General features: G+C 41.7%; 1 protein-coding gene and 1 pseudogene across 1 annotated transcript in view; both read right to left on the bottom strand.

Moving 5' to 3' along the window:
* Nucleotides 1–23,174, bottom strand: part of CLCN5 (chloride voltage-gated channel 5) — a 186,196-nt gene that overhangs the window by 94,532 nt on the left and 68,490 nt on the right. The gene's annotated exons all lie outside the window — the stretch shown is intronic.
* On the bottom strand, nucleotides 20,067–22,386 carry LOC110139560 (polyadenylate-binding protein 4 pseudogene; annotated as a pseudogene).

Genomic DNA, 23,174 nt, shown 5'->3' with positions numbered 1-23,174 from the left:
AAGAAAGAGAAGGAAACATCAAAAAGAGAGTGAGAAAGAGGCTGGTGTGGAAAAGGACAACCAACCGAGAGACTGTGGAGTTCCGGAAACCAGACAGAGGCAATGAACAACTGTGTGAATCCGTCAAGAAAGATGGTGAGATTGCCCAATGAACTGAGGGGTGCAAGGAGCACTGGGGACTGTAACAAGAGTAATTTCAGTGGTGTGGTGAGGATTAAAGGCTTAACTGGAGAGTGTTCAAGAGACAATAGGAGAAGCATGAATGGAGTCAGCTCCTTCAAGGAATTTTTCTATAAAGTGGAATTGAAAAATGGGGAGAAACTGGAGCAGTTTGTAGGGTCAAGGAAGGAGGGAGTGCCTTTTCCTTCTTTAATTTTTCAACTTTTTTTGTTTTTAATATATATACATGCATATATATGGTGGAATTTGAGACACCAAGAGGAAAAGTTGCTTGTCCAGGATCACAAAGCTGATAAGGGATCACAGTAGGATTCTACCACAGGCCATCTGACTGCCAAGATGGCACACCAAACCACCAAACCCCAAGTTGTGTGTACCCATGCACATATGAAAACCACAGGTGATAAGGACTAAGTTTTCTGCACATCCTGGGCACACATGTATGGGAAAAGGAGAGGGGAAATAGAAGAAAGATTAAGGGTATATAATAGGAAGGCTCAAGTTGCTGTCATAGGTGGCAGGGGGCACGCCTGAGAAAGAGTAATAGGGAGGCTGGCACTGTAGCATAAGCAACGCGTGCATTGAGAGAGTGTAACAACAAGGTTAATTTTACGTTCATTTAAGCCATGCATGGGATGGGAGGTGGGCAGCACTAGAAGTCCTACAGTCCAACAACACTGGATGAAATGGGAAAGCTCAAGTGTCTCTCTTACACATAGACTATATACATTTGCAGGTGAAAGAAAGAAAGAGGAGTGGAGGATATGAGAGACAGGCAAGTGGGATGGGAGTGGGAAAATACACACCAACAGACAGGACATGTAATAGAGAGAATACACTGTCAGCAAGTTCACTCTGTGTGTGTGTGTTTGGAGAAACATGCTTAAGAAAAAACAAGCTCATAGTCCTGCATGCTCAAGATGGAAAAGATAGTAGGACTAGTCAAGAGGCTTGTACTCTTGCACTGACAGTGGGGGGGGGGGGTGGGGGCTGAGCAGGGAGCAGAGGCAGAGATGGGACAGGTATAAGAAGAATGCTTACTGATGAATCTTATAAAATGTTAAAACAGAAACATTTACACTGTTTTCATGATGGATATACTTATCATTTGAACAAAGTTCCAAAACCTTTGAAACAACTAAAAGGCTTTTCATGGATAGACTAAGCAAGCAAATATTAACTGTAGGGTGACTCTCATATTCTTTTCCTTACATGTCAGTTGCTTGACAATGCTTACTATAAAGAACCCAATGTATAGTCATCTTGACACTTTTTCTTTAGCCTTCAATCTTTTTGGCCAACAGATGAAAGTTTAGAAATTCCCTGCCATCTTTGAAGGATAAACTCTGGTTTCTGATCCTTTGGTTTCCCCACTAAGTTAAGAGAGGCAGATATTAATAACTTTTATTCTTCCATACACCCACCATACAAGCCAAATACTAATAGTCAGAAGGGTTCTTCTCACTCACTTCATGTATGTGTATGTTTGCATACACATCTGAACACATATATGTCTGTGACTCTGAGTCAATTTTTTTTAAGTTCACTGCTGTCCTACAAAGCATGCTTATGGGAAGGGAACTTTAAAGCTGGGTGTAAGAGACAGGGCACAGATCAGAAAGGGTGTGTACCTGTAAAACTTGTGTGTGGGAGGGGACCTGAGTCAGCTCACACCCACCATGTGAGGCAGGAGAGCCCCAACAGGTCAGGAGGTTGCTGCTCTTCACAGACAGAGGACGTGTACTGACACAGGTACAGGGAGGCAGCAGATAATCAGGCGCCTCCTCCTCTCACCCACCGGCATGCATCATCTGTATGTGTTAGGGCAGATAGGCTGTCACTGTAATAAAGTTCAGTCTCATGCACCATGCCTATGAGAAAGGCATGAAGAAATCTCTGTCCTGCCTGCTGGGCGAAGGCTCACTTCTGCAAACTCCACAGATGCGGGTGGAATTTGGAAAGTCTGCTCTCCCCAGGTCAAGCCATATAAAAGGGTGATGGGGTCAGAAGGCTCTTCTCTCGAGTCCTCTGTGTGAGAAGACATGGAAAGGCTCATTTGCTGTAAACTTTCAGTGTGGGAGGGGGACTGAGAAAATTTCACACTCTGTTAAATATTTTTTAATTAAAACAGATCACCAGCCCAGGTTGGATGCATGAGACAAGTGCTCGGGGCTGGTGCACTGGGAAGACCCAGAGGGATGGGGTGGGGAGGGAGGTGGGAGGAGGGATCGGGATAGGGAATACATGTAAATCCATGGCTGATTCATGTCAATGTATGGCAAAAACCACTACAATATTGTAAAGTAATTAGCCTCCAACTAATAAAAATAAATGGAAAAAAAATTAATATTTTTAAAATTAAAAATATATTTTTTTAATTTCACACACTGACATACATAAGGCTCATGAGGTAGCAAGCAGGTCAGACAGTGGGTATGCTTATAGGTCTGAGGTGAGAAGTCTTGTTTCTCTGCACCTTTTCTGTGGGGCTGCTCATGAGATGGTCCACCCCTCTATACAGGGATGTGCAGTGGCAGGTAGTGAGAGGGTAAGTGAGCAGGGCCACCAACCATTCACCTTCTCCTTGTCTGGGGCCAGGAGCTGTTAAAGGAGGGTAGACCTGCCTGGACCTGGGGCTAAGTGAAAGAGAAACAGAGAACTAAGGAGATAGATCTGGAGGTGGAATCTTCCATAAAAAATGTTCACCGATAAAATTTGGAAGTAAAGGAAAAAGTGGTGAAATGAACCGGAGGCCGAGATGGCTGTACATAATGTGTTCAGGAGGTAAGGGCAAGGCACTGAGGAAAAGCGTGAAGGGCACAGACTGTTCAACAGGAACACGACACACAGGAGGTGAGATAATAAAGTGGTGATTCTGACGGCTCTGTGGGAAACACTGGGGATCAGCAGGATAAGCTAGATAATGAGCTTCTGAAAAATGAGACAATGGCACATTTAATGGTATCCAGAGTACAGAAAGGGCTTCCCTGGTGGCTCGGGTGGTAAAGAATCCACCTGCAATGCAGGAGACCTGGGTTCAATCCCTGGGCTGGGAAGATGCCCTGGAGAAGGAAAGGCTACCCACTCTAGTATTCTTGCCTGGTGAATTCTATGGACAGAGAAGACTGGCGGGCTACAATCCATGGGGTCGCAAAGAGTCAGACACAACCGAGCGACTAACCACAGGACAGAGTGCAGAAAACCTTAAAAAGGAGCTGTACATTTGGGGCTTGATATGTATAATGTGAGCTTAGAGTCTTTACATCAAGAAAGTCCTAGGCAAAGTTCTCTGAGTTCTATCCCAGCTCAGTCTTTGTGATGCTCTAAGGACAGACTTAAGCCAGATAAAATGAAATGCTTAACTAGTGATACAAGGCAGTAGATGTAAAAGGCAGGGATTTAAAGAGGCGAGACACTGCTGTAGACCAGATAGGCTGGCGTGAAGAGTAACCAAAGAGAATGGGAAACATGCTGACAGGTCAAGGGGAAGAGGAGGTAGAGGAGGGTATTCCAAAAGGTGGAAGAATATGTAAAGGTGCTACCGAAGAGGCCACAAATAAACCAGTTCAGCTGGAGTGGAGAGTTCTGCCAGGAAGATGAGGGTGAATAAGGCCAAGAACATGTTGTGGTCCCTAAATGCTGCAAGAATAATAATGAGTTGCACATCAGTGCAGTGAGCAACCACTCTGGAAAGGGAATTCTTAGTGCATCCACTTGAATGTCAAGAGTAATACACTAAAACTAACCCCAGTTCGAGTCTGTATGGAGTTTATTGCGTGAGATGGGACAGAAAGAAAGATTTAATTTTTTAAATGAGCTGATTCAAAGGAAGATAACAAGTCCAGATGGACATGAAGATTGTGAAGGCAATATACAAATGACTAGGATGCCCGAAAAACACAGCTTCAGGCAATGGGCAGTTCCCAGCATTTTATAAGTTGGAGAACAAAATGCTCCTTCAGGAAGTTTAGTCTAGCAGCAAGCAGAAATATGGATTGGCATGAGGGGAATCAATTTAAAAGCTCAGCTCTCACAACTGACAGCTGTGAGAGGAAGTGATGCTGGGCAGGGTGGTGAGAAGCGATTTGGTAGATTCCAAGAGCAGGAACTGGCAACTAGCTCTTCGTAGCGAGTTTTATAACAATGTTCAGAAAGGCTTGACTAGGGTGGTAGCTGAGCCAATATAAATGTGATGGGCATGAGGGATACTTTAATCAATCTGCAGAACCTGGATGATTAAACCGAGGCATGATTACAGAAAAATTCCAAAGGTTCCAGCATTATTACACAGATAAAGCATTATGTATTGGGGATCTTAGCATCCTTCACTGAAATGATCACGTTGTATTGCAAAGCACTAAACAACAGAATCGAGCTTCCCTGGTGGGTCAGTGGTAAAGAATCTGCCTGCCAATGCAGGAGATGTTGCATGTTCAATCCCTGGGTCAGGAAGTTTCCCTGGAGGAGGGAATGGCAACCCACTCCAGTATTCTTGCCTGGGAAATTCCATGCACAGAGGAGCCTGGCAGGCTACAGTCCATAGAGTCGCAAGAGTCAGACATGACTTAGCAACTAAACAACAATAATAAAATAAAAGAACGTTGTTTGCTCCACAGGTACCAATGCATTTAAAATACTTTTGCTACTCTGAATTCTGGGCAAGCTACCTAACTGTGCTGGTGTTCCCAAGATGAAACATTAAATTTTCCTCTCATTTCCCAACCCCTGTAGCTCGAAAGCCAAGATACAACACATGATAAAACTGGCAGTTAAGTGGATTTTATTTTATTGCTCAAGAGAAATTTAAACAAAAAACGACAACTTGGAAGGACTTGACTCATGAGCTCAAGTCCCCTCTAAAAATAGACACAGTTACACCATTCATTCGGTACATAAACTAATTACGTCTTACAACTTGGAGGACTGGCAGAATGAATAGAGTTATTATCTCTTCATTTATGCTTTTCTTAATAGCTGTCAGGCCTCTGCACTCTACATTTCCTCCAAGAACCTACTCTAAGACAGTCTGTCCTCTGACTAGCTCCCATAGCACCTACATCCATTCAGCCCTGCGTTCCAGTTATTTGCACTGTGCCTTATCTCCTCCAGAGGGAAAAGACTGACCTTAACTTCACTTGGAGGCCTCAGATACAGGGTAGAAGTCAATAACTATCTGTGAAATGAATGTTTGTGTTCAGGCTAAGTACAGCTGCTCTGATTCTGTTTGAAGTACTGCCATTATGAGGCCCCAAAAATGTCTTATCAGTGGCTCTTCAAATTACTTCCCCTTCCCCATTATTGTGCAAGAAGATACTGATAAAATGATTTACTAATCCAGGAAGATTTCAGGGTGTGTCAGGTTCGGGGACACACACATAGTCCATCCTTCAGTCAGTGTTCTACCTAACCACCCACCTGAGGTGTGTCGACTACTAGCCTGACAGATACCAGCTACACCTCACTCTGTAATTAAAAAATGTAAGCTTATGAATAAGTCTTGATCTGAATTTGGGTCCAAGACATAAGAGTGGAATTCCATACAGAGTGGAATGTTAATCCTTTGTCTCTGAATGGGCTAGAGAAAAAAAATTAAAAAACACATATTAACCAATCTGAGGAACTGGATCCTAGTTCCAACCCTGTCACTGACTTTATCTGAATACTAAAGCAAGTGGCTGACACCTCTGCATCTTAGCTGCTTCATACTCATGGTGATATGACGAAACATTTGTTTGGGAGAGAAAACAATCTGCTGAAACTTGGTGGAAAAATTTACCCAGTCTTGTTTAACGTTTGTGACCTACTGTACATATTTCAGGACAATATACATAAGCCTGTGTCTTACACAGAGGAATTGAGTTGTGGGTAAGATCTTGGAATGGAGTCTAAGAATGTATTAAATTCTGCACTATTTTAGGTTTTATATATATATGTAAAACATAACCTATAATAGGTTTACATGGTCTAATTTTACATGGTCTAAAGGGCTTAATATCCACTAGAATCTAACACAGTTAAAGTGAATTTTTTAAACCTTCTATTCTGCTTAATTTTTTTTAAGATCTGATATAAGGTGACTCCTCAATCCTTGAAATGCCCACATCTTCATTTATATTCTATACTATAGTGTGATTCTCCTCTACTTCTCTGAGCTTTCCTTCTTTTCAATGTCTGTTGCCACCTCTTCCTTCTTCAAAGTTCCTACTGTGTCACAGTCTTTCCTCACCCCTTATCTGCTACTCCCTGACAAAAATATATCTTCAGCTTTCTAATCATCTCTCTGAATTCTATTTTGGGTTTCAGATGTCATTATTCTCACACAACTTCTAAGTATCTACTCCTGCTCTCCCATTCAAGCCACAGGATATTTGAAACCATTTATCACAAAATAAAAAGGTTGACACTAAAGCTAAACTTATTACCTTTCCCCAAAGCAAATTTCCTTCCCCCCAAGTTACTTGCAGTCACCATTGCTATTTTGAGCTTGCCAATTTAGAATGTTAATTATCTTTAGCTCCTTCCTACTGTCATTTCTATATTTAATTGTTTACCAAGTCGGAACTTCCTGGTTTGTAATGTTTCATATTTGTTCCTTTACTTTATATCCTCGCCTTTCTCACTGGAGTCTGGCCTGGCTCCTTTATACTTTTCATGATCTGTTATTCCTCTCCAAGACCAGTCCCCTCCCTGCCACATTCAATCTCAACTCCTCTGCTCTGCTTCTCAGAATCTCTTAAATTCTCTTGCTCAATAAAGCCAATTTCCTCATGGTCGACCCCCACCCACACCTGACCAGACTTGTGCTACTGGACCAGACTGGACTGTCACCTCCCCTTTCTACATGTCCAATTGTTAATTGTTTTAAAGGCCCAGCTCAAGTCTCACTTTGATGACACTCTGCTTTTCCTAATACCCACTGGACAATGCTACTCTCTTCTTGATTATATTTTCATCCTTTACCACCCTCGTTGTTTCTTGAATAATAAGCTCAGAGAAGCTAGGTTTACGGCATTTTTCTCTTATATCCTGTTTCACAGTGGTAGGCACATGAGTACTCAAGAAATGTTTTTGGGGTACACAATAATTAGCATTCAAACTATATTATTTAATTTGAAAGCCCCTGCTCTAATTTCTCTCCTCAGTGATCACACAGTGAATCTTGAAGGGCCCAAGAAAGTCATGACACTCTGGTCCATCTCCCTACCCCTCTCCTTACCTTTAACACATGAAATGTTAACACAAAAAACATACAGATCATACTAAAAGCCTGTAACTTGAGAACTTCAGTAACAAAGGACCATAAAATACAGCTAAATACTTCCCTTAAATGTGAAAAACTGCTCCCCAACCCTGCCTCCTAGCACTCAGACTAAACAAAGCCTTTAAATCAAAAAGCAAGGACAACTGGAAACCTTTCCTCTTCAGGCCCGGGGGTAAACGCTGCTCAGAGGCTGACCTTGGTGGTGGAGAAGGTGGGTGTGGGAAGGAAACCCTCAATGCCTAGAATCTGAGCAAGCCAAGGGAGGAAAGCACCTAAATCCATTGGAGCCCAGCACATCTTTCTCTAATGTCAGAAGTTCAAGGGGCAGGAGAAGGTCTCATTTGCCAATCTGCCTTATTGTATGCTTAAATCTGTTTAAGTTACTGTATTGCTTATCCTATCACCCAACAGCCACCAAGTAATAAGCCCTTAAGAAATCAACAACACACTAGTCACATGCTCTTCTGTACTCTGCCTAAAAGTAACTGCAGCAGTTAGGTTTTTATGGGCCAGGAGAACTTAATTAACTATGTTATAAACCAAGGAAAAATTATAGCTCTACATGTATGCAAACGTTTAGATTTCAACACATTCCTCAATTAATCATAAGGGAAAGCAAATTACCTGCATTAAAAACAATCTTTTGAAAAAAAAAGTTGCTGGCTTGCTGCAAAGTTAATGTATCATTGACTTAAGAAATTACTGCTGGGGGAAAATGAAGGCAGAACACTCAGCATATTGTAATAGCAAAGTACTAGTTGTGTTGCAATAGATTTTAGCACTGTGGCTTTTTTTTCTTGAAACAAATCACAGTATTTAAGTAGTTTTTCTCTTTGTTCCAGTTTTCTTCCTAAACAGAGGTCTCAGAGATTGTACCACACTGATGTACCTGGATGGTCACTGGGTTATTTTCATGTGGTTACTGATTAAAATGCCAACCACACAAACCACAAAAGACCTTGAAGAAGAAAACACCAATACAGTATACTAATGCATATATATGGAATTTAAAAAGATGGTAACGATAACCCTATATGCAAGACAGAAAAAGAGACACAGATGTATAGAACAGACTTTTGGACTCTATGGGAGAAGGCGAGAGTGGGATGATCTGAGAGAATAGCATTGAAACATGTATATTATCAAGTGTGAAACAGATCGCCAGCCCAGGTTGGATGCATGAGACAAGTGCTCAGGGCTTAAGGTCTTCATAGAACCGTTCAACTTCAGCTTCTTCAGCATTACTGGTTGGGGCATAGACTTGATTACTGTGATACTGAATGGTTTGCCTTGGAAACGAACAGAGATCATTCTGTCGTTTTTGAGACTGCATCCAAGTACTGCATTTTGGACTCTTTTGTTGACTATGATGGCTACTCCATTTCTTCTAAGGGATTCTTGCCCACAGTAGTAGATATAATGGTCATCTGAGTTAAATTCACCCATTCCAGTCCATTTTAGTTCACTGATTCCTAAAATGTTGATGTTCACTCTTGCCATCTCCTGTTTGACCACTTTCAATTTGCCTTGATTCATGGACCTAATATTCCAGGTTCCTATGCAATATTGCTCTTTACAGCACTGGACTTTACTTCCATCACCAGTCACATCCACAGCTGGGTATTGTTTTTGCTTTGGCTCTGTCTCTCCATTCTTTCCAGAGTTATTTTCTCCACTGATCTCCAGTAGCATATTTGGGCACCTACCGACCTGGGGAGTTCATCTTTCAGTTTCCTATCTTTTTGCCTTTTCATACTGTCCATGGTGTTCTCAAGGCAAGAATACTGAAGTGGTTTGCCATTCCCTTCTCAGTGGACCACATTTTGTCATAACTCTCCACCATGACCCGTCCATCTTGGGTGGCCCTACAAGGCATGGCTCATACTTACACTAATGCCATATGTTTAAGAAACCATCATTCGGGTTGTGAAAGGAAGAATGTTCCCAGCCAAATTCTCACCACTCTTGGTTACACAGGCGTGCTCACCTCGCAGTAAATCTCTAAGCTGTACCTCTGGATTTGCATGCTATTTTGTACATGTGTTATAAAAGTTAAAAAGAAAAAAAAACTTACCAGCATCCTCCATTAAACACCTTATTGCAGAAACACTTAAATGGCAGAGCATTCCAGTCACTTGGAATAAACAGGCTCGCTGGTTGAAATAGAAATATAACCACTTGTGGACTGCTGTCACATGGATAATAAGAACCAACCTTGCATCTAAATGTATAGGGGAGAAATTATTCATTGATTAAGGGGTGGGCAGACTGGGCCACTTAACCTAGAACAGGCCAATTCAACAATTTCCAAATTTGGAGCAACTGTAAACTCTCTTAAAGTTTCCTCTAACCTCTAAAAAGTAATACATGAAGTGAAACTCTCGCTGTTTGCAGTTGCAGGATATAAAATCAACACACAGAAATCCCTTGCATTCCTATACACTAACAATGAGAAAACAGAAAGAGAAATTAAGGAAACAATACCATTCACCATTGCAACAAATAAGAATAAAATACTTAGGTGTATATCTACCTAAAGAAACAAAAGACCTATACATAGAAAACTATAAAACACTGATGAAAGAAATCAAAGAGGACACAAACAGATGGAGAAATATACCGTGTTCATGGATTGGAAGAATCAATATTGTCAAAATGGCTATACTAAATAAAAAGTAAAACATGGTATTTGAATATGTAACAAAAATTAATAGAAACTGGGTAACTAGGAATCAATTTTTGAAGTTTCACAACATTCTTAATATGTGACACTGCATGGAATCATCAAATCAGGACTGAGAATAACTGGTCTGAATCAGCAGAAAATGCCTTTGTGAGTCAGGACACGTAACCAAACCTGTGACACAGTCAACCCTACACAGTGGTCAAAAGGTTATGTAACAGGACGGTATTGGAAGGTGAGTACTCTATATGTACCCAGACTATAATTAACTTAATATGCTTTTAAGGTACGTGTTTTAATCAAGGGCCTACTATGCACTGTGGGAGACACATTTTAGGGGGATAAAATGTTATTTTTATTTGGATAAAAGAAGATTCAGCCAACTAATATATATTGAAGGGCTTATATGGCTAGGTGGCAGGATGCAATGTTTTTTTGGAAGACATATTTTATACTCTTTAGCATCTCAGGCTATTCAGGAAGGCAGGGGGGTGGGTAGTATTACTAGTAACAGAGATGGAAAAATTGTAGAAAAATAAAATATGATGTGTAATCAGGTGCTAAGCAGTACAGTATTAACTGTAAGTAGAGCAGCAATAGTCCAAGCAATAGCTGCACAAGTGGAGGAAGGAGTGGGTACATAATATGGGTCTTCTAGTATGGGTGGGTAAAGTTACTGAAAAAGAGGGTGTTCCAAGCCAGGGCAGGTACATCTAAGCAAAGGGCAAGGCAGTGTAAATTAGCAAGAGGCAGAGCTGTGCTACTCAAAGCATAGTTCAAAGCCTTGTGTGTGTTCAGTCACTCAGTCATGTCTGACTCTTTGGGACCCCATGGACTATAGCCTGCCAGGCTCCTCTGTCCATGGAATTTTCCAAGCAGGAATACTGGAGTAGGTTGCCATTTCCTTCTCCAGGGGATCTTCCCGACCCAGGGGTCGAACTCAGGTCTCCTGTATTTCCTGCATTGGTAGGCAGAATCTTTATTACTGCACCACCTGGAAAGCCTGCAAAGCCTTGTGCCAGTCCCCAAAAATTACTACCAGTGTTCCCCAAGGCTAGTCCAGAAATTAATAAGCATTTTAGAACATTTTATAGCACTTTGACAGAGTAATTTGATGTTTTGTGACTCTAACAATAAATATATCTTTATTTACTTTGTATGTCTTTATTTACTATGCATTTTTAATTTGATTCTCCTAATGATTTTTATTGTATTATGTAAAAGTATCAACCCACTATGAGCTAAAAGCTAAACAAACCAAACAACCAACAAACAAAACCAGTGGGTCTCTCAGTACAACTCCTTGAGAAACACTGGTTGAGGATGATGAAACATCTGACCCAAGGGGCTGGGGTATGGAGAAGAGGTAAGAGAAAACAAACATGTATAAATGAGGTAAGGCAAGATAACAAAGACCTTGAAACCCAAGCACATGTAGGAGTTTATGCTGAAGACAATAAGCACTGGAAAATCACTCTAGGTTCACCAATAAGGAAGTGACATGAAGAAAGCAGTTACTTTGACTCTGTAATAGGCTTTCCATGTGGCTCAGTGGTAAAGAATCTGCCTGCCAAAACAGGAGACGCAGGTTCAATCCCTGGGTTGGGAAGATCCCCTGGAGAGGAAATGGCAACCCACTCCAGTATTCTTGCTGGGAGAATCCCATGGACAGAGGAGCCTGAGAAATCTACAGTCCACAGAGTCACAATGAGTCAGGCACGCCTTAGCAACTATACAACAACAATGGCCTATGTGAGAAAAGAATCTAAAAAAGGAGTGGATATATGTATAACTGAATCACTGTGCTGTATACCTAAAACTAACACAACATTGTAAATCAACTGTACTCCAAAAAAATTTTTTTAAAAGAAAGCAGCTGTTTTGTAGGGCAGAGTCCATTAGTTGGGTTTGATTGGAAGGGAGTTCAGTCTCTTGGGAAATAAAGAGATTGGAGTAATCTGGAAATCTGGTGAAGAAACTGAATTTGATTCTCCCCTATCCTGGGGTGATGGACAATCACACCGTGGAACAAGGGGCTAAGTTTAGTACACTGGCTATCTGGGGGTGATAAAGGCAAAACAGGACTCCAAGGTTTCTTGCTGGAGGCCAGACACAAAGGGACCTCACTTCTCCAAAATGAAAAGCTAAGCCTTGAATGAGGATGACAGGTAAAGGCAGACTAACAAGGTATGTGAGGGACCCAAAACACTTGTAAGATGAAGGGCTTTTTCTGGGGAGTGGGGGAAGGCAAGGGGTATAACCATGGGAAGCAAGAAAGGTCTAGAAGAGTTAACACTATAAATACTAAGTATCTATACCTCATCAAATCTGTATAATCTATAAACTAACCTATACAATTTCTACTTTGAGATCCCTCTGCACTGGAGTTAGTGTATGTTAAAATGGCCACAATGAGGGGGTGTGGCCTTTCGTAAAGATCCAAACAGCTGTGCTTCCCTGAGTCTCCTTCTCACAAGCACAGGCAACACAATGTTACCTGAGATTTAACGGAGTCTAATTAAGATGTCCTCTGCTTGGGGACTTCCAGGGAAAATGTTTTATAATGCCTTGAAAACATTCTCATACAAAGTTTATAACAACACTGGTTTGTTAACATTTGGTTTATGGTACATAAGTACTTTCAAGGATATCTTATATAAGGGGCTGTAATTTTTTCCCCCTTGTCATAATTATCAACCCTTGTACCTGTCAGGGGTCAATTCTAATAAGCAGTATTTAATAAGACTGCTTTTATATAAGTATATTACTGTTAGTAATTTTTCAAAAGGATATACACATCTCTCCCAGAATTTGGTTGAGAGAGGTGTTACCAGATAAGATATCACCTATCTTGTGTAAGAAATGTGTTATTTACACCACCTACCAAGGGGATAAGGGTAAGGTAGACCACAAACAACCTTGGAAAGTTCAGAAGATAAGAAAGGATTATAGGGCTGTTGTTGTTCAGTTGCCCAGTCATGTCAGACTCTTTGGGACCCCGAGGACTACATCACACCAGGCCTCCCTGTCCCTCACCATCTCCCGGAATTTGCCCAAGTTCATGTTCATTGCATCGGTGATGCCATCCAGTCATCTCATCCTCTGATGCCCACTTCTCCTTCTGCCCTCACTCTTTCCCAGAATCAGGGATTTTTCCAATGAGTCAGCTGTTTGTATCAGATGACCAAAATACTGGAGTTTTAGCTTTATGGGGCTACAGTCTCTGAAAAGGTCAAATTTCTTGAAACTTCAATAAACAGACAATGTCAATGAACATTTGCCACTGAAATATTTTAGAGACATAGGGTGGGGTGGGGGCACCTATGAAGATGAAAATATGTCATTTCAAAAATGTGTTGGTAATATAAGTTGGTTCTATTGTCAGCACTCAAGCTTTTGATCTGTGTTGAGTGTGCCTTGCATTTTTCCTTATTACATAAGCTTCTGATTTTAAAGACTATCAAGTCCAGCAGCTTGTTTTGGAAGAGGCCTTCGACCAGCATTTTCTAAACTGAATTTTGGAACACTTGGTTATGTTACCTCAAAAAATTTTTAAGTATGATTATTCTATGGTGTTTAAAAACATTTTCTCCCCCTCTTAGAATGCTTCTGAACCTCCTAGAAAACACTGTGTAGGAAGGCTGCCTTGCCTAAGCACAGTATTTTAAAATCAGTATTTAAAATAAAAACTAAATGAAGCAGTATACTAGAAGAGGATAAAAAGATTCATGTGAATTTTTTGGGAAAAAAATATAATTACTATTAATGTATTTTTCTAAATTTCTGTTATGCTAAACAAAAAAAAAATGATTCAGGCACATTTGAATGAGGTGAAAAGAGTGGCAGAGATAATTTTATTTTAAAGAGTTAATATTCAGAGGCCGCGGGATAGGCCATGACTGCAGTCCCTGACCCCCGAGGAAGACGTGAGGTCCAAGACAGCAGAGAAGGCACAGGGCACTGTGGACACCTTCCTGGTAGCCTGTGCCTGCCACTGCTGAGGGACCCATGACCCATGGCCAATTCCCCTGGAAGAGTGCACAACCTGTCTCAGGTTGTAGCAAATTCCTGTGGGCCTCTGCCACTACAGGCACTCCCCACACATCCCAATTCTGTCTGCTCCATTCTGGGCAGACTGCGTAAGTGGGCCCTAGGCAGTCACTACTTTCACTCCCTCATGTCTGGGCAGGGAACAGATGCCAGAGGGCAGCCTAAAAGCAGGCAGGGCCAAAACCAATGCTGAGCACCAGAGGCTATGTGACCGAAGGGAATTCACTCCTAACAGTCACAGGAGCAGGGTATTAAATCCCAATTGGCTTGTGGCTGTGGACTTGGGGGGCAATTGTAGACTTTGGAAGCAAGTATGAGCCGGAATAAGGACAGATCAGAGTCTGAGCTGACCCCAGAGTGACCACAGCAGGTCCAGAGACCTTCCTAGAAATATTGGAGGACTTTCTGAGTAGCAGATTGGCTGGAGCTCACTATGTGGTGGCAAGGACAACTGAGGCCACAGGAAAATATTCTTCTTACTACCACTCTATATATATTTTTGTCTTTTTTCTTTTTCATACTGTTCTATTGTTCTTTTTTTTTTTTTTTACTATTCCTTTAATTTGTATTTATTTTTCCCTTTTTAATCCTTTTACTTAAAAAATAAATTTATTTTATATTTTCCTATTTCTACAGTACTTTTTCATTATATTGCATTTTTTAAATCATAGTTATCATTTTGTATTTTTGCTAGTCTAGTTTTTAGTGTTTGTTTTCATTTATGGGTTTCTTTCTTTTGATTACTCTCTTTTTGGGTTTTTTTTTTTTTTTTTTTTTTGGTTTCTGCTTTTACTCTTTCCTTTCTTGTGTGAGTTTCTTTCTGTGTCCTTGTCTGTATAGTGCTGCTTTTACCATTTGTCTTAGGGTTTAGTCTGTCCTTTCTTTTTTTCTTTGTATGTTTGTTCATGGTATTTTTTTCTATTTTTCTTTGCTATCTCTTTTGTTCTCTTTCTTTTCAGTGCTGTGTGGCCTGTGTATGCTCCAGCCAGGGGTAAGGACTAAACCTTCAAGATGGGAGACCCAAATCGAGGATGCTGGACCACCAGAGAACTCCTGAGCCCATGGAATATTAATCAGCAAGAGCTGTCCTAAAGGCCTCCCCCCAGCAAAAAGACCTGGCCCCACCTAATGGCCAGAAAACTCCCAGTTCTGGACACCTCACACCAAACCTCCTACAAAACAGGAACACAAGACACATGTACTGTAATGTTCACTGCACTATTTACAACAGCTAGGTCATGGAAGCAACTTAGATGTCTATCAGTAGGTGAACTGATAAGGAAGATGTGGTACATATACATGGTGGAATATTACTCAGCTATAAAAAAGAATGCATATGAGTCAGTTCTGATGAGGCTGATGAACCTAGAGCCTATTATATAGAGTGAAGTAACTCAAAATAAGAAAGACAAATACTGTATATTAATGCATAAATACAGAATTTAGAAAAATTATACCAACAATCCTATGTGCAGGGCAGCAAAGGAGACACAGACATAAAGAACAGACTTTTGGACTCAGTGGGAGAAGGAGAGGGTGGGATGATTTGAGAGAATAGCACTGAAACATACATTACCATATGTAAAACAGATGACCAGTGTGAGTTTGACATATAAAGCAGGGCACTGAAACCTGGTGTTCTGGGACAACACAGAGGGATAGGGTGAGGAGGGAAGTGGGAGGAGTGGTTCAAACTGAGGGAGACACATATACCTATGGCCTATTCAAGCTGATATATGGCAAAAATTATCCTCCATTAAAATAAATAAATAAATTTAAAAATAAAGTGAAGAAATAAAAAAGAAACTTAGATCTACATAAAGAAGGATGACCATCAGAGAAATAATAAGTGAAGGTAAAATTAAAACATAAATGAAAATATTTTTGCTATTAAAACAACAACAAAACCCAGGAATATAACACTACCAATTTGCAAACAAGCTGCCCAAAGCCATACCAAGCTCACAGAGAGCCCGAAACGCACTGTCCCTTCACAGACAAGATCCACCTCCACCGACCAGGACACAGGCACCAGTTCCCGCTAACAGGAAATCTTCACAAGGCAGTGGTCCAACCCTACCAACTAGGGGGGAGGGAGACAAAAAATGAAAAGAACTATGACCATGCAGCCGGCAGAAAGGAGACCCCAAACACAGTAAGCTGAACTAAATGAAAAGACAGAGAAACATGCAGCAGATGAAGGAGCATGGTAAAAACCAACAAGACCAAACAAATGAAGGAAATAGGCAGTCTACCTGAAAAAGAATTCAGAGCAATGATAGTAAAGATGACCCAAAATCTTGGAAATAAATGGAGTCAGAGATAAATAGGATAAGGCATGGATGGAGAAGATACAAGAAATGTTTGATGAAGATTCAAGAAGAAATAAAGAACAGATTATCAGCAATAAATGACACAATAATTAAACTAAAAAATAAATTCAGTTCAGTCACTCAGTTGTATCAGATTCCTTGTGACGCCATGGACTGCAGCATGGCAGGTTTCCCTATCCATCACCAACTCCTGGATCTTGCTCAAACCCATGTCCATCAAGCAAGTGATGCCATCCAACGATCTCATCCTCTTGTCATCCCCGCTGCTCCTGCCTTCAATCTTTCCCAGCATCAGGAGTCTTTTCCAATGAGTCTGCTCTTTGTATCAGGTGACCAAAGTATTGGAGCTTCAGCTTCAGCATCAGTCCTTCCAATGAATATTCAGGACTGATTTCCTTTAGGATGGACTGATTGGATCTCCTTGCAGTCCAAGGGACTCTCAAGAGTCTTCTCCAGTACCACAGTTCAAAAGCATCAATTCTTTGGCCGCTCAGCTTTCTTTATAGTCCAACTCTCACATCCATAGATGACTAATGAAAAAACCAAAGCTTTGACTAGACAGAACATGTTGGCAAAGTAATGTCTCTGCTTTTTAATATGCTATCTAGGTTGGTCATAGCTTTTCTTCCAAGGAGCAAGCATCTTTTAATTTCATGGCTGCAGTCACCATCTGCAGTGATTTTGGAGCCCAAGAAAATAAAGTCTGTCACTGTTTCCATTGTTTCCCCATCTATTTGCCATGAAGTGATGGGACCGGATGCCATGATCTTAGTTTTCTGAATGTTGAGTTTTAAGCCAACTTTTTCACTCTCCTCTTTCACTTTCATCAAGAGGCTCTTTAGTTCTTCATTTTCTGCCATAAGTGTGGTGTCATCTGCATATCTGAGGTTATTGATATTTCTCCATGCTGTCTTGATTCAAACACATGATTCATCCAGCACAGCATTTTACATGATGTACTCTGGATGTGAGAGTTGGACTGTGAAGAAAGCTGAGAGCCAAAGAATTGATGCTTTTGAACTGTGGTGTTGGAGAAGACTCTTGAGAGTCCCTTGGACTGCAAGGAGATCCAACCAGTCCATCCTAAAGGAAATCAGTCCTGGGTGTTCATTGGAAGGACTGATGCTGAAGCTGAGTTCCAATAGTTTGGTCACCTGATGCAAAGAGCAGACTCATTAGAAAAGATCCTGATGCTGGGAAAGACTGAAGGTAGGAGCAGAAGGGGATGAAAGAGGAAAAAAACATGGTTGGATGGCATCACTGACTCAATGGACATGAGTTTGAGCAAGCGCCAGGAGATGGTGAAGGACAGGGAATCCTGGTATGCTGCAGTCCATGGGGTCACAAAGAGTCTGACACAACTGAGCAACTGAACAATTCCTTTTTTTTCTTGCCTAATTCCTCTCATAAGGACTTCCAATACAGGCATACCTCAGAGTTATTTTAAATTTGGTTCCAGGCTATAGCAATACAGCGAATATTACAATAAAGCAAGTCATATGAATTATTTGGTTTCCCAGTGCATATGAAATAAACTTATGTCAAAAAATGTACATATCTTAATTTTTTAATTAATTATTTTAGTTGGAAGATAATTACTTTACAAGATTGTGGTAGTTTTTGCCATATATCAACATGAATCAGCCACAGGTGCACATGTGTTCCCCCATCCTGAACCCCCCTCCCACTTCCCTCCCCACCCCATCCCTCTGGGTTGTCCCAAGCACTGGCTTTGAGTGCCCTGCTTCATGCATCAAACTTGCACTGGTCATCTATTTTACATATGATTACATGCATGTTTCAGTGCTATGCTCTCAAATCATACCACACTTGCCTTCTCCCTCATATCCAAAAGTCTGTTGTTTACATCTGTGTCTCTTTTGCTCTCTTGCATATAGGATTGTCATTACTGTCTTTTAATTTCCATACATATGCATTAATATACTGTAGTGGTTTTTCTGACTTACCTCACTCTGTAACAGGCTCCAGTTTCATCCACCTCATTAGAACTGACTCAAATACGTTCTTTTTTTATAGCTGAGTAATATTCCATTGTGTATATGTACCACAACTTCCTTATCCATTCATCTGCTGATGGACATCTAGGTTGCTTCCATGTCCTAGCTATTGTAAACAGTGTTGCAATGAACACTGGGGCACATGTGTCTCTTTCAATTCTGGTTTCCTCACTGTGTTTGCCCAGCAGTGGGACTGCTGGGTCCTAAAGCAGCTCTATTTCCAGTTCTGTTACAGCCACTATGGAGAACAGTGTGGAGATTCCTTACATACCTTAATTTTAAAAATACTTTATTGTTAAAAATGCTCACCATCAACTGAGCCTTCAGGAAGTCATAATCCTTTTGCAGATAGAGGGTCTTGCCTCCATGTTGATGGTTGCTAACTGGTCAAGATGGTAGTTGCTGAAGGTTGGGGTGGCTGTGGCAATTTATTAAAACAGGACAATAGTGAAGTTTGCCTCACTAATTGAATTTTCCTTTCATTTGAACACTTGGAGGCCATTGTAGCATTATTAACTGTCCTAATTTCGATACTATATGTTTCAAGGAATAGGGAGGCCAAGGGAAAGGAGACAGGGAAACAGCTGGCAGTGGAACAGTCAGAACATACACAACCACAATTAAGTTCACTGTCATATGCACAGGATTCGTGGCATCCTCCAAAATTGTAATAGTAACATCAAAGATCAGTGATTACAGTTTACCATGACAAATATAATAATGAAAAAGTTTGAAATATTGTGAGAATTACCAAAATGTGACTCATGTGACACCAAGACATGAAGTGAGCAAATGCTATTAGAAAAAATGGCACCAAGAGACTTGCTTGAAATAGGGTTGACACAAACTTTCAATTTGTAAAAATCACAATATCTATGAAGCACAATGAAGAAAAGTGCAGTAAAACAAGGTACGCCAATACTATGCTGAATAAAAATAGTGAGACTGGGCATCCTTAACTTGTTTCTGATTTTAGAAGAAAAGCTTTCAACCTTTCACTGTTGTTAGCTGTAGTCTTATCATATATGGCCTTTATTATGTTGAGGTACCTTCCCTCTAAATCTACTTTGTTATTTTTTTAATCATAAATGGATGCTGAATTTTGTCAAGTGCTTTTTCTCCATCTATTTAGATGATCCTATGATTTCTTTCTTTTTTTTTAATGGAGATTTTTTTCTTTATTGAGAAACTTAAGACTTGGGTTGGAGAAGGCAATGACACCCCACTCCAGTACTCTTGCCTGGAAAATCCCATGAACGGAGGAGCCTGGTAGGCTGTGGTCCATGGGGTCACTAGGAGTCAGGCATGACTGAACGACTTCACTTTCACTTTCATGCATTGGAGAAGGAAATAGCAACCCACTCCAGTATTCTTGCCTGGAGAATCCCAGGAACAGAGGAGCCTGGTGGGCTGCCGTCTGTGGGGTCACAGAGAGTCGGACACGACTGAAGTGACTTAGCAGCAGCAGCAAGATTTGGGTACATCAAATAAAACCAATTTCTGGGGGAAAAAATCAAAACCCACAATAGAAAAAAAAAAAGTTAACACTGTCTGGGCCATATCAGAGCCCAGAGAATATATTCTTTAAATTGAAAAATTCTAGGTGCTTCATAATTGACCTTTTGATACAAAATGACCTATTAAATTTGCAATTGCGGTTCTTGGTGTTGAGGTCCATAGGACAAGCTAGGAAGTCTTCAAACCTTGAGCTGAATTCCATGAAGGTTTATTTGGCTTTTGAATCGGTTCGTCCTTGTCTAAGAGGTAGCAGCAGCGACAGCGCCCACCTTCTGAGCAGCTTCTTTCTTGGCATGATGAGCCTGAAGGACCGCCACAGCCTCATCCACCTTGGAGTGGAGAGACTCGGGGGACTCCAGCATGTGCGGCAGCTCCAAGTTGTCGTCTCCAGCAGCATGCCAGTTATCTTCCCAGCCAGGTTCGAGTGCATTGTCTGGATGAGTGGGAACAGACGTTCACCGAGCATCTGCTTCTGTTCCTGGGGGGGGGGGGGGGGGGTGCTGCAGCCAGCATGGAGGTGGCCAGCGGCTCCTGCCCCTGCACGTGGCCCACAGGCTGGGGTGCCTGCAGGGGCTGGATGGCAGGGTGAGGACTGTAGACGCTGGAGGCCTATTCGTAAGGTGCAACAGCCCGAGGAGCAGTAGCAGCAACAGCAGCCAGAGGCGTTAAGTTCTGCACAGCTGTGGGAACACCTCCAGACTGGCAGCTGTCGGTCAGCCCTTGCTGGGTGGCACCAGCCCTACCAAAGTCCACAGCCAAGCGGTCCGGGCACTCAGACCCTGTTGGAGCCAGATGGCGAAGAGCTGGACGAGGCCCAGACTGGCGTATAGCACTTGGCATTCCTTGGAAGCCTTGAGGTCTCCCACCTTGCTGCCAGTGTGGATTAGGCCTCAACTGTGCTTGCTAACTGGTTAGGTGTGTAATAATGAGGTCTTCCCTGAGCCTGTGGAACTGCTGGCACAAAGTAGCCCCCAGCTGCAGGCTGGAACTGATTTAAGATGGCGTTGGCAGGCAGTGCCCGCATCCCGGCCACCCGCTGCATATACTGGTTAGTCAGATGAGCCTTCCTCTCCTCCTTTCTCTGGGCCAGAGCGACATACAGTGGCTTGGAGCCCACAATGCGTCCATTCATCTCCGTGACTGCTTTGGTTGCCTCTTCAGGGGATGAGAAGCAGACAAAGCCAAATCCTTTGCTTCTCCCATCCTCTAGCATCACCTTAGCACTGGTGAATTGATCCAAAAGGAGAAAACTCTTTCCTTAACTTCTCGTCATCAATGGTGTCATCCAAGTTCTTAATGTAGAGTTCACCCCCTGATAGCAACTGATCCTCTCCTGCTTCAGCTGTTCAAACTTCCGCTTTAACTCGGCCTGCCGCTCCACTTTCTTCTGTGCACGGCCAACGAAAATGACCTTCCCAGTGATTTCTTTTCCATTCATCTCTTCTACAGCCTTATCAGCATTCTCGTGTTTTTCGTAACTCACAAAGCCAAAGCCTTTGGATTTCCCACTGGGATCTCTCATCACCTTGACACTTAGGGTCTTACCAAACTGGCTAAATAGCTCTTTCAGATTTTCATCATCAACCTCTTCCCCAAAGTTTTTGATGTAAACATTGGTGAATTCCTTGGCTTTGGCTCCAAGTTCAGCTTCCCGCTCTTTTCGAGACTTGAATCTGCCCACAAACACTTTGCGGTCATTGAGGAGCATGCCGTTCATCTTCTCGATGGCCTTGTCGGCAGCCTCCTGGGTCTCGAAGTGGACAAAGGCATAACCCTTAGAGCCGTTCTCATCACACACCACCTTGCAGGACAGAATGTTCCCCAAAGCAAAAAAGTATCATAAAGTGCCTTGTTATCTATAGATTTGTCCAGATTCTTGATGAAGACGTTTCCCACACCAGATTTTCTCAGGGACGGATCCCTCTGAGACCACATGATCCGGATCGGCTTTCCCTTAATTACATCAAAGTTCATGGTGTCCAAGGCCCGCTCAGCGTCAGCCGGCTGCTGGAAGTTGACGTAGGCATTAACACAGGGAGCGGCGGGTGATCATATCACGGCAGACCTGAATGGACAGCACAGGCCCGGCAGGACTGAACTTTTCATACAGCATGGCCTCGGTGACGTCCAAGTGCAGGTCACCCATATACAGGGACGCCATGGGGTCTATCTTTCATTTTGTTAATGTAGTGTATCACACTGACTAATCTGTTTGAGAATGGACCATCCTTGTGTCCCCAGAATAAATCCTACTATGATCCTTTAAATGTAAATGTTGGTTTCAAAAGTCTGTTCTGTACATCTGTGTCTCTTTTTCTGTTTTGCATATAGGGTTATCATTACCATCTTTCTAAATTCCATATACATGTGTTAGTATACTGTAATGGTCTTTATCTTTCTGGCTTACTTCACTCTGTATAATGGGCTCCAGTTTCATCCATCTCATTAGAACTGATTCAAATGAATTCTTTTTAATGGCTGAGTAATATTACCTATATGCAAAACAGAAAAAGAGACACAGATGTACAGAACAGACTTTTGGACTCTGTGGGAGAAGGCGAGGGTGGGATGTTTCAAGAGAACAGCATCGAAACATGTATATTATCTATGGTGAAACAGATCACCAGCCCAGGTTGGATGCATGAGACAAGTGCTCAGGCCTGGTGCACTGGGAAGACCCAGAGGAATTGGGTGGAGAGGGAGGTGGGAGGGGGGATCGGGATGGGGAATACATGTAAATCCATGGCTGATTCATGTCAATGTATGACAAAAACCACTACAATAAAAAAAAATGTAAATGTTGGTTTCAGTTTGCTAATATTTTGCTGATGATTTTTGCATTTATGTTCATCAGGGATATTGGCTTCTAATCTTTTTCTTGTGGCATTCTTATCTGGTTTTGATATCAGGGTCATGCTGGCCTTGCAAAATCAGCTTGAAAGAGTCCCATCTCTTCTATTTTTTAGAAGAATGTGACAAAGACTGGCATTAATTCTTCTGTTAATAAAATGAAGGCATCTTCTTTGGATGACCAGTGAAGCCTCTGGCCCTGGACTTTCATTTTTTGGGAGGTTTTTGATTACTAAGTCAATCTCCTTGCTAGTAATAGGTTTTTTATATTTTCTCTTTCA

Source organism: Odocoileus virginianus, unplaced genomic scaffold (assembly GCF_023699985.2).
Source record: "Odocoileus virginianus isolate 20LAN1187 ecotype Illinois unplaced genomic scaffold, Ovbor_1.2 Unplaced_Contig_22, whole genome shotgun sequence".
NCBI lineage: Eukaryota > Metazoa > Chordata > Mammalia > Artiodactyla > Cervidae > Odocoileus > Odocoileus virginianus.
This window is presented reverse-complemented; position numbering and strand designations above follow the sequence as displayed.